Source organism: Schistocerca cancellata, unplaced genomic scaffold, assembly GCF_023864275.1.
Source record: "Schistocerca cancellata isolate TAMUIC-IGC-003103 unplaced genomic scaffold, iqSchCanc2.1 HiC_scaffold_959, whole genome shotgun sequence".
Taxonomy (NCBI): Eukaryota; Metazoa; Arthropoda; class Insecta; order Orthoptera; family Acrididae; genus Schistocerca; species Schistocerca cancellata.
In genome coordinates, this window is record NW_026046967.1 from 17501 (window position 1) to 25000 (window position 7500).

At 55.5% G+C, this 7500-nt stretch overlaps 3 non-coding genes across 3 annotated transcripts in view; all 3 read left to right on the forward strand.

The window, feature by feature from the left end:
* The first annotated feature begins 3814 nt into the window (after nucleotides 1–3814).
* On the forward strand, nucleotides 3815–5723 carry LOC126149955 (small subunit ribosomal RNA). Its single transcript, XR_007531210.1, has one exon. It is a non-coding gene; the product is annotated as a small subunit ribosomal RNA (ribosomal RNA).
* Nucleotides 5724–6076: 353 nt separating this feature from the next.
* On the forward strand, nucleotides 6077–6231 carry LOC126149953 (5.8S ribosomal RNA). Its single transcript, XR_007531208.1, has one exon. It is a non-coding gene; the product is annotated as a 5.8S ribosomal RNA (ribosomal RNA).
* Nucleotides 6232–6419: 188 nt separating this feature from the next.
* The window catches only part of LOC126149952 (large subunit ribosomal RNA), a 4224-nt gene continuing 3143 nt past the window's right edge, over nucleotides 6420–7500 (forward strand). The window contains exon 1 of the ribosomal RNA XR_007531207.1: nucleotides 6420–7500. This exon is cut by the window's right edge and continues 3143 nt beyond it. This is a non-coding gene — a ribosomal RNA (large subunit ribosomal RNA).

The window sequence follows — 7500 nt, forward strand, 5'->3', positions numbered from 1 at the left end:
GTCCCACAGTGCCCATTTTCCGACGCCACCCACAAACCCTGCATCATCTGCCCACCACAGGAGCCCCAACGCCTGTGCCTGCGTCGCACGAAGTCGTCGACCGACAATCGCTCCACCCGCACCCGCACGTGCCCCACCCCAACCGCCCAAATCGCAACTCCAGCGGATGAACGGCGGACTCTTCCCGCACTCGTAACGTGCAATCCGCCCCTATATCTTGCGTTTCATGAAGAGTTATATCGAATATGCCATATTCCCGCTGTCCCTATACATGCTGTAAGTAGCTCGCTTGCTACAGCAGCAGCAGCAGCAGCACCACCTCCGCGCGCTTCCCTGGGGGCACTGAACCGCAGGATGCGAGACCCCACGCCCAGTGGCAAACAGGGCTCCTCTCAGAATATAGGCGGTCCCTACCCCTCACAACGATGACGGTGGGAGGGCCGTTTTACGAGACCATTTCCTGCGGTGCCAACGCTGTCGTAGAGCCGATACTCCATCTTTGGTACAAGGCAATCATTCCGCTGTAAATCAGTACGTCACTCGTAGTTCAGTCACCTCACAGCACTGCTCAGTAAACTATGCAGGCCCACATAGATAGATTATGATAGATTATATACGCAAATGCCCCTATACATGCTGAACGTCCGTACACACAAAATGAACCACACGTCAGCCACACACTCTATCACACACTACTCTCTGCCTGTAACAGACACAGATACAACTACTAAGCACCAGCATGGACCAACGTCCGGTGCATCCTATCCGCCACAGTACACCAACTACGCTATGATAACCAGACCGGGAGGTCCAATCATAAAACAGAATACCCCACTCGTCCGACAACCACAATTGCTCAGAGAAGCCACCAACACCCACACATGTCCTACACAGGGGTGCACCCATCACCACCACACTGCCTCGTCTTACAGCACAAACACACTGGCAGGAATGAAACACACAGGTCTGCCGCAACCACAGACACGGCTCGCCCCCTCTCACTGGCGAAAAGCGCATCCCGACGTGACATAACTCCTTTGACACACTGACGCTGCCTCGGGCATCCACGTCCTACGGTCGATATCAACGAACCTCCCCCCCCCCCTCCCCCCCACAACACGCCATCCCATACCACATTGTGTACCGTACCCAAACCTAACGTGTACTGTACTACAACGCAATGTGTACCATAACACAACCCAGTTTGTACCTTAACCTAACCTATGTCACCTTAACCTAACCTATGTCACCTTAACCTAACCTATGTCACCTTAACCTAACCTATGTCACCTTAACCTAACCTATGTCACCTTAACCTAACCTATGTCACCTTAACCTAACCTATGTCACCTTAACCTAACCTATGTCACCTTAACCTAACCCATCTTGCACCTTAACCTAACCCATCTTGCACCTTAACCTAACCCATCTTGCACCTTAACCTAACCCATCTTGCACCTTAACCTAACCCATCTTGCACCTTAACCTAACCCATCTTGCACCTTAACCTAACCTATGTTGCACCTTAACCTAACCTGTGTTGCACCTTAACCTACCTCAATTTGCACCGCAATGTAACGCAATTTGCACCGCAATGTAACGCAATTTGCACCGCAATGTAACGCAATTTGCACCGCAATGTAACGCAATTTGCACCGCAATGTAACGCAATTTGCACCGCAATGTAACGCAATTTGCACCGCAATGTAACGCAATTTGCACCGCAATGTAACGCAATTTGCACCGCAATGTAACTCAATTTGCACCGCAATGTAACTCAATTTGCACCGCAATGTAACTCAATTTGCACCGCAATGTAACTCAATTTGCACCGCAATGTAACTCAATTTGCACCGCAATGTAACTCAATTTGCACCGCAATGTAATGCAATTTGCACCGCAATGTAATGCAATTTGCACCGCAATGTAATGCAATTTGTACCGCAATCTACCCCCACATTGTGCCTTAACCTAACCCACATTGTGCCTTAACCTAACCCACATTGTGCCTTAACCTAACCCACGTTGTGCCTTAACCTAACCCACGTTGTGCCTTAACCTAACCCACGTTGTGCCTTAACCTAACCCACGTTGTGCCTTAACCTAACCCACGTTGTGCCTTAACCTAACCCAAGTTGTGCCTTAACCTAACCCAAGTTGTGCCTTAACCTAACCCAAGTTGTGCCTTAACCTAACCCAAGTTGTGCCTTAACCTAACCCAAGTTGTGCCTTAACCTAACCCAAGTTGTGCCTTAACCTAACCCAAGTTGTGCCTTAACCTAACCCAAGTTGTGCCTTAACCTAACCCAAGTTGTGCCTTAACCTAACCCAAGTTGTGCCTTAACCTAACCCAAGTTGTGCCTTAACCTAACCCAAGTTGTGCCTTAACCTAACCCAAGTTGTGCCTTACCCTGCTCTGTAATTGGCATATGACACGTTACATTAATGTATTGTCCAACCGCAACCCGCTCAGAATGTTGTGTACACAGCTACGTGTCATCTCCCCATAACAGCTGCATTGCAGTGTGGTACGCCATAGAGACGTGTGGGAGTAATGGACGCAGTGGATGGCGATCAGCATGAGCCGTCTGTTCATGTAGTGGCGCGTGTATGCAGACGTAGTAGTCTCTTCTCACACAATGTGATAGCACGGTGCCCCGCGTTCCACATCTGCGACATGCTACAGAGGCCGGTTGACAGTTGGTCGCGCAATGGACATCGCATACGTACGGGGGCACCTTCCACGTGCCCTCTAGTCGGGCACATTTTGTTGCGTGGATGTGAGCGGATGTAGTGTGTCTTGACACCTGACAGGCAGGCATGCAATAATAGTTGACTTTGCAAACGGGGATGGACGTGTACGTTTACTGGTGACGTTACGCAAATGAACAACTGGTAACCCGTTGTGGTGCGGTTGTCCTTGCTGGAGGTACATCTGTGAGGGCAACGATCGGTACAGCTACGAAGCGGTCCCCACCATACCAACGAACGTGAATGTGAATCTGGGTGTGAAGCGATACGCGGCTGTGGGTGGGTGGGACTGTCCCCGGCCGGTGAGGGGGGGCCGCCCGGCGTGCTGGCCGCGCGGTGCGTGGGCGCACGCGCTACAGCCGGCTGGTGGGGGCGCCCAGTGGCAGGCGCGCCGGCCGACGGACGCGGCAGGCGGCGCAGCTGCGCGCCGGGGCACCCTGCGCGCGGCGCCGTGCAGCCAAAGTGGGTCCTCGCCGGCCCGGTGCGAAGCGCGGTGGACATCTGCAGTGTGCTGGTCCGATTGAGGACTGTGTGCGTTGAGGATGCGCCGCCGCCCGGCACTCGGCGCCGCGACGCCGTCTGCTGCTCGGTCGCCCCAGCGGTTCTCGCTGGTGGTTTGTATCGCAGTTGTGCAGACGTGTTGGCACGTGCGCTGTGCTGGGAGAGTTCGCTTCGGCACCCACGTGGGGCCTTTGCCCTTCTGTGGCGCTGGCGTTGGAGCTGCCGGTCACCGTAGGTGGCGCGTGTTGTCTCCCGCCGGCAATGCCACGACAGCACGCTCCCGGGCCTCTGTCGGCAGCGGCAAGCTCAGTTGGGAGCACGGGTGGTCGCACCTAAAGCGTCTACTCGCCTAACTCCGGGCGATTGCGCCTCTCTCGAACCCGACCAAGTACTTAGGACGGCGCTGCGCGCCGCCGGGACCTGAGAGGGTTTCGAGGTGTATTGTGCAGGGGAGCTCAGCCTCCTCCTGTTTGCAGAATAATTGAGCGGACGCTTGCGTGTTCGCGCGGGCCCCTGGGACACACTCCCGGGCGGCCGGCTGCTCAGCTCTAGTTGACGCAGCTCCCTGGTTGATCCTGCCAGTAGTCATATGCTTGTCTCAAAGATTAAGCCATGCATGTCTCAGTACAAGCCGCATTAAGGTGAAACCGCGAATGGCTCATTAAATCAGTTATGGTTCCTTAGATCGTACCCACGTTACTTGGATAACTGTGGTAATTCTAGAGCTAATACATGCAAACAGAGTCCCGACCAGAGATGGAAGGGACGCTTTTATTAGATCAAAACCAATCGGTCGGCTCGTCCGGTCCGTTTGCCTTGGTGACTCTGAATAACTTTGGGCTGATCGCACGGTCCTCGTACCGGCGACGCATCTTTCAAATGTCTGCCTTATCAACTGTCGATGGTAGGTTCTGCGCCTACCATGGTTGTAACGGGTAACGGGGAATCAGGGTTCGATTCCGGAGAGGGAGCCTGAGAAACGGCTACCACATCCAAGGAAGGCAGCAGGCGCGCAAATTACCCACTCCCGGCACGGGGAGGTAGTGACGAAAAATAACGATACGGGACTCATCCGAGGCCCCGTAATCGGAATGAGTACACTTTAAATCCTTTAACGAGTATCTATTGGAGGGCAAGTCTGGTGCCAGCAGCCGCGGTAATTCCAGCTCCAATAGCGTATATTAAAGTTGTTGCGGTTAAAAAGCTCGTAGTTGGATTTGTGTCCCACGCTGTTGGTTCACCGCCCGTCGGTGTTTAACTGGCATGTATCGTGGGACGTCCTGCCGGTGGGGCGAGCCGAAGGCGTGCGACCGCCTCGTGCGTGTTCGTGCGTCCCGAGGCGGACCCCGTTGAAATCCTACCAAGGTGCTCTTTATTGAGTGTCTGGGTGGGCCGGCACGTTTACTTTGAACAAATTAGAGTGCTTAAAGCAGGCAAGCCCGCCTGAATACTGTGTGCATGGAATAATGGAATAGGACCTCGGTTCTATTTTGTTGGTTTTCGGAACCCGAGGTAATGATTAATAGGGACAGGCGGGGGCATTCGTATTGCGACGTTAGAGGTGAAATTCTTGGATCGTCGCAAGACGAACAGAAGCGAAAGCATTTGCCAAGTATGTTTTCATTAATCAAGAACGAAAGTTAGAGGTTCGAAGGCGATCAGATACCGCCCTAGTTCTAACCATAAACGATGCCAGCCAGCGATCCGCCGCAGTTCCTCCGATGACTCGGCGGGCAGCCTCCGGGAAACCAAAGCTTTTGGGTTCCGGGGGAAGTATGGTTGCAAAGCTGAAACTTAAAGGAATTGACGGAAGGGCACCACCAGGAGTGGAGCCTGCGGCTTAATTTGACTCAACACGGGAAACCTCACCAGGCCCGGACACCGGAAGGATTGACAGATTGATAGCTCTTTCTTGATTCGGTGGGTGGTGGTGCATGGCCGTTCTTAGTTGGTGGAGCGATTTGTCTGGTTAATTCCGATAACGAACGAGACTCTAGCCTGCTAACTAGTCGCGTGACATCCTTCGTGCTGTCAGCGATTACTTTTCTTCTTAGAGGGACAGGCGGCTTCTAGCCGCACGAGATTGAGCAATAACAGGTCTGTGATGCCCTTAGATGTTCTGGGCCGCACGCGCGCTACACTGAAGGAATCAGCGTGTCTTCCTAGGCCGAAAGGTCGGGGTAACCCGCTGAACCTCCTTCGTGCTAGGGATTGGGGCTTGCAATTGTTCCCCATGAACGAGGAATTCCCAGTAAGCGCGAGTCATAAGCTCGCGTTGATTACGTCCCTGCCCTTTGTACACACCGCCCGTCGCTACTACCGATTGAATGATTTAGTGAGGTCTTCGGACTGGTACGCGGCATCGACTCTGTCGTTGCCGATGCTACCGGAAAGATGACCAAACTTGATCATTTAGAGGAAGTAAAAGTCGTAACAAGGTTTCCGTAGGTGAACCTGCGGAAGGATCATTACCGACTAGACTGCATGTCTTTCGATGTGCGTGTCGTGTCGCGCAACACGCTACCTGTACGGCAGCAGCCGTGCGCCGCGTGCGGAACCACGCGTGCCTCTCAAAACTAACGGAAAAATGTTGTGTGGTACGAGCGCTGAAGCTCTGGAGCGGCTGGCCTGCGGCACCTGGCGCCTGGCGCCGGTTTTGAATGACTTTCGCCCGAGTGCCTGTCCGCTCCGGTGTGGAGCCGTACGACGCCCATCGGCCGTGAGGCCGTTGGACACAGGAACGCTGGAACAGGGGCCGTCAAACGCCTCAGTCCCGCCTATGCAACTGTCTTGAAAGAGACAGTGGAAACTAAATGAAAAAGATCACCCAGGACGGTGGATCACTCGGCTCGTGGGTCGATGAAGAACGCAGCAAATTGCGCGTCGACATGTGAACTGCAGGACACATGAACATCGACGTTTCGAACGCACATTGCGGTCCATGGATTCCGTTCCCGGGCCACGTCTGGCTGAGGGTCGGCTACGTATACTGAAGCGCGCGGCGTTTGTCCCGCTTCGGAGACCTGGGAGTGTCGTGGCCGCCTGTGGGGCCGGCCGCGTCTCCTTAAACGTGCGATGCGCGCCCGTCGCCTGGCGGTTCGCATACCGGTACTTTCTCGGTAGCGTGCACAGCCGGCTGGCGGTGTGGCGTGCGACACCTCGTACAACGACCTCAGAGCAGGCGAGACTACCCGCTGAATTTAAGCATATTACTAAGCGGAGGAAAAGAAACTAACAAGGATTCCCCCAGTAGCGGCGAGCGAACAGGGAAGAGTCCAGCACCGAACCCCGCAGGCTGCCGCCTGTCGTGGCATGTGGTGTTTGGGAGGGTCCACTACCCCGACGCCTCGCGCCGAGCCCAAGTCCAACTTGAATGAGGCCACGGCCCGTAGAGGGTGCCAGGCCCGTAGCGGCCGGTGCGAGCGTCGGCGGGACCTCTCCTTCGAGTCGGGTTGCTTGAGAGTGCAGCTCCAAGTGGGTGGTAAACTCCATCTGAGACTAAATATGACCACGAGACCGATAGCGAACAAGTACCGTGAGGGAAAGTTGAAAAGAACTTTGAGAGAGAGAGTTCAAAAGTACGTGAAACCGTTCTGGGGTAAACGTGAGAAGTCCGAAAGGTCGAACGGGTGAGATTCACGCCCATCCGGCCACTGGCTCCCGCCCTCGGCAGATGGGGCCGGCCGCCCGCGCGGAGCAATCCGCGGCGGGGTCGTGTCCGGTTGCCTTTCCACTCGCCGCGGGGTGGGGCCGTTCCGGTGTGCGGTGGGCCGCACTTCTCCCCTAGTAGGACGTCGCGACCCGCTGGGTGCCGGCCTACGGCCCGGGTGCGCAGCCTGTCCTTCCGCGGGCCTCGGTTCGCGTCTGTTGGGCAGAGCCCCGGTGTCCTGGCTGGCTGCTCGGCGGTATATCTGGAGGAGTCGATTCGCCCCTTTGGGCGCTCGGGCTCCCGGCAAGCGCGCGCGGTTCTTCCCGGATGACGGACCTACCTGGCCCGGCCCCGGACCCGCGCCGCTGTTGGCTCGGGATGCTCTCGGGCGGAATAATCGCTCCCGTCAGCGGCGCTTCAGCTTTGGACAATTTCACGACCCGTCTTGAAACACGGACCAAGGAGTCTAACATGTGCGCGAGTCATTGGGCTGTACGAAACCTAAAGGCGTAATGAAAGTGAAGGTCTCGCCTTGCGCGGGCCGAGGGAGGATGGGGCTTCCCCGCCCTTCACGGGGCGGCGGCCTCCGCACTCCCGGG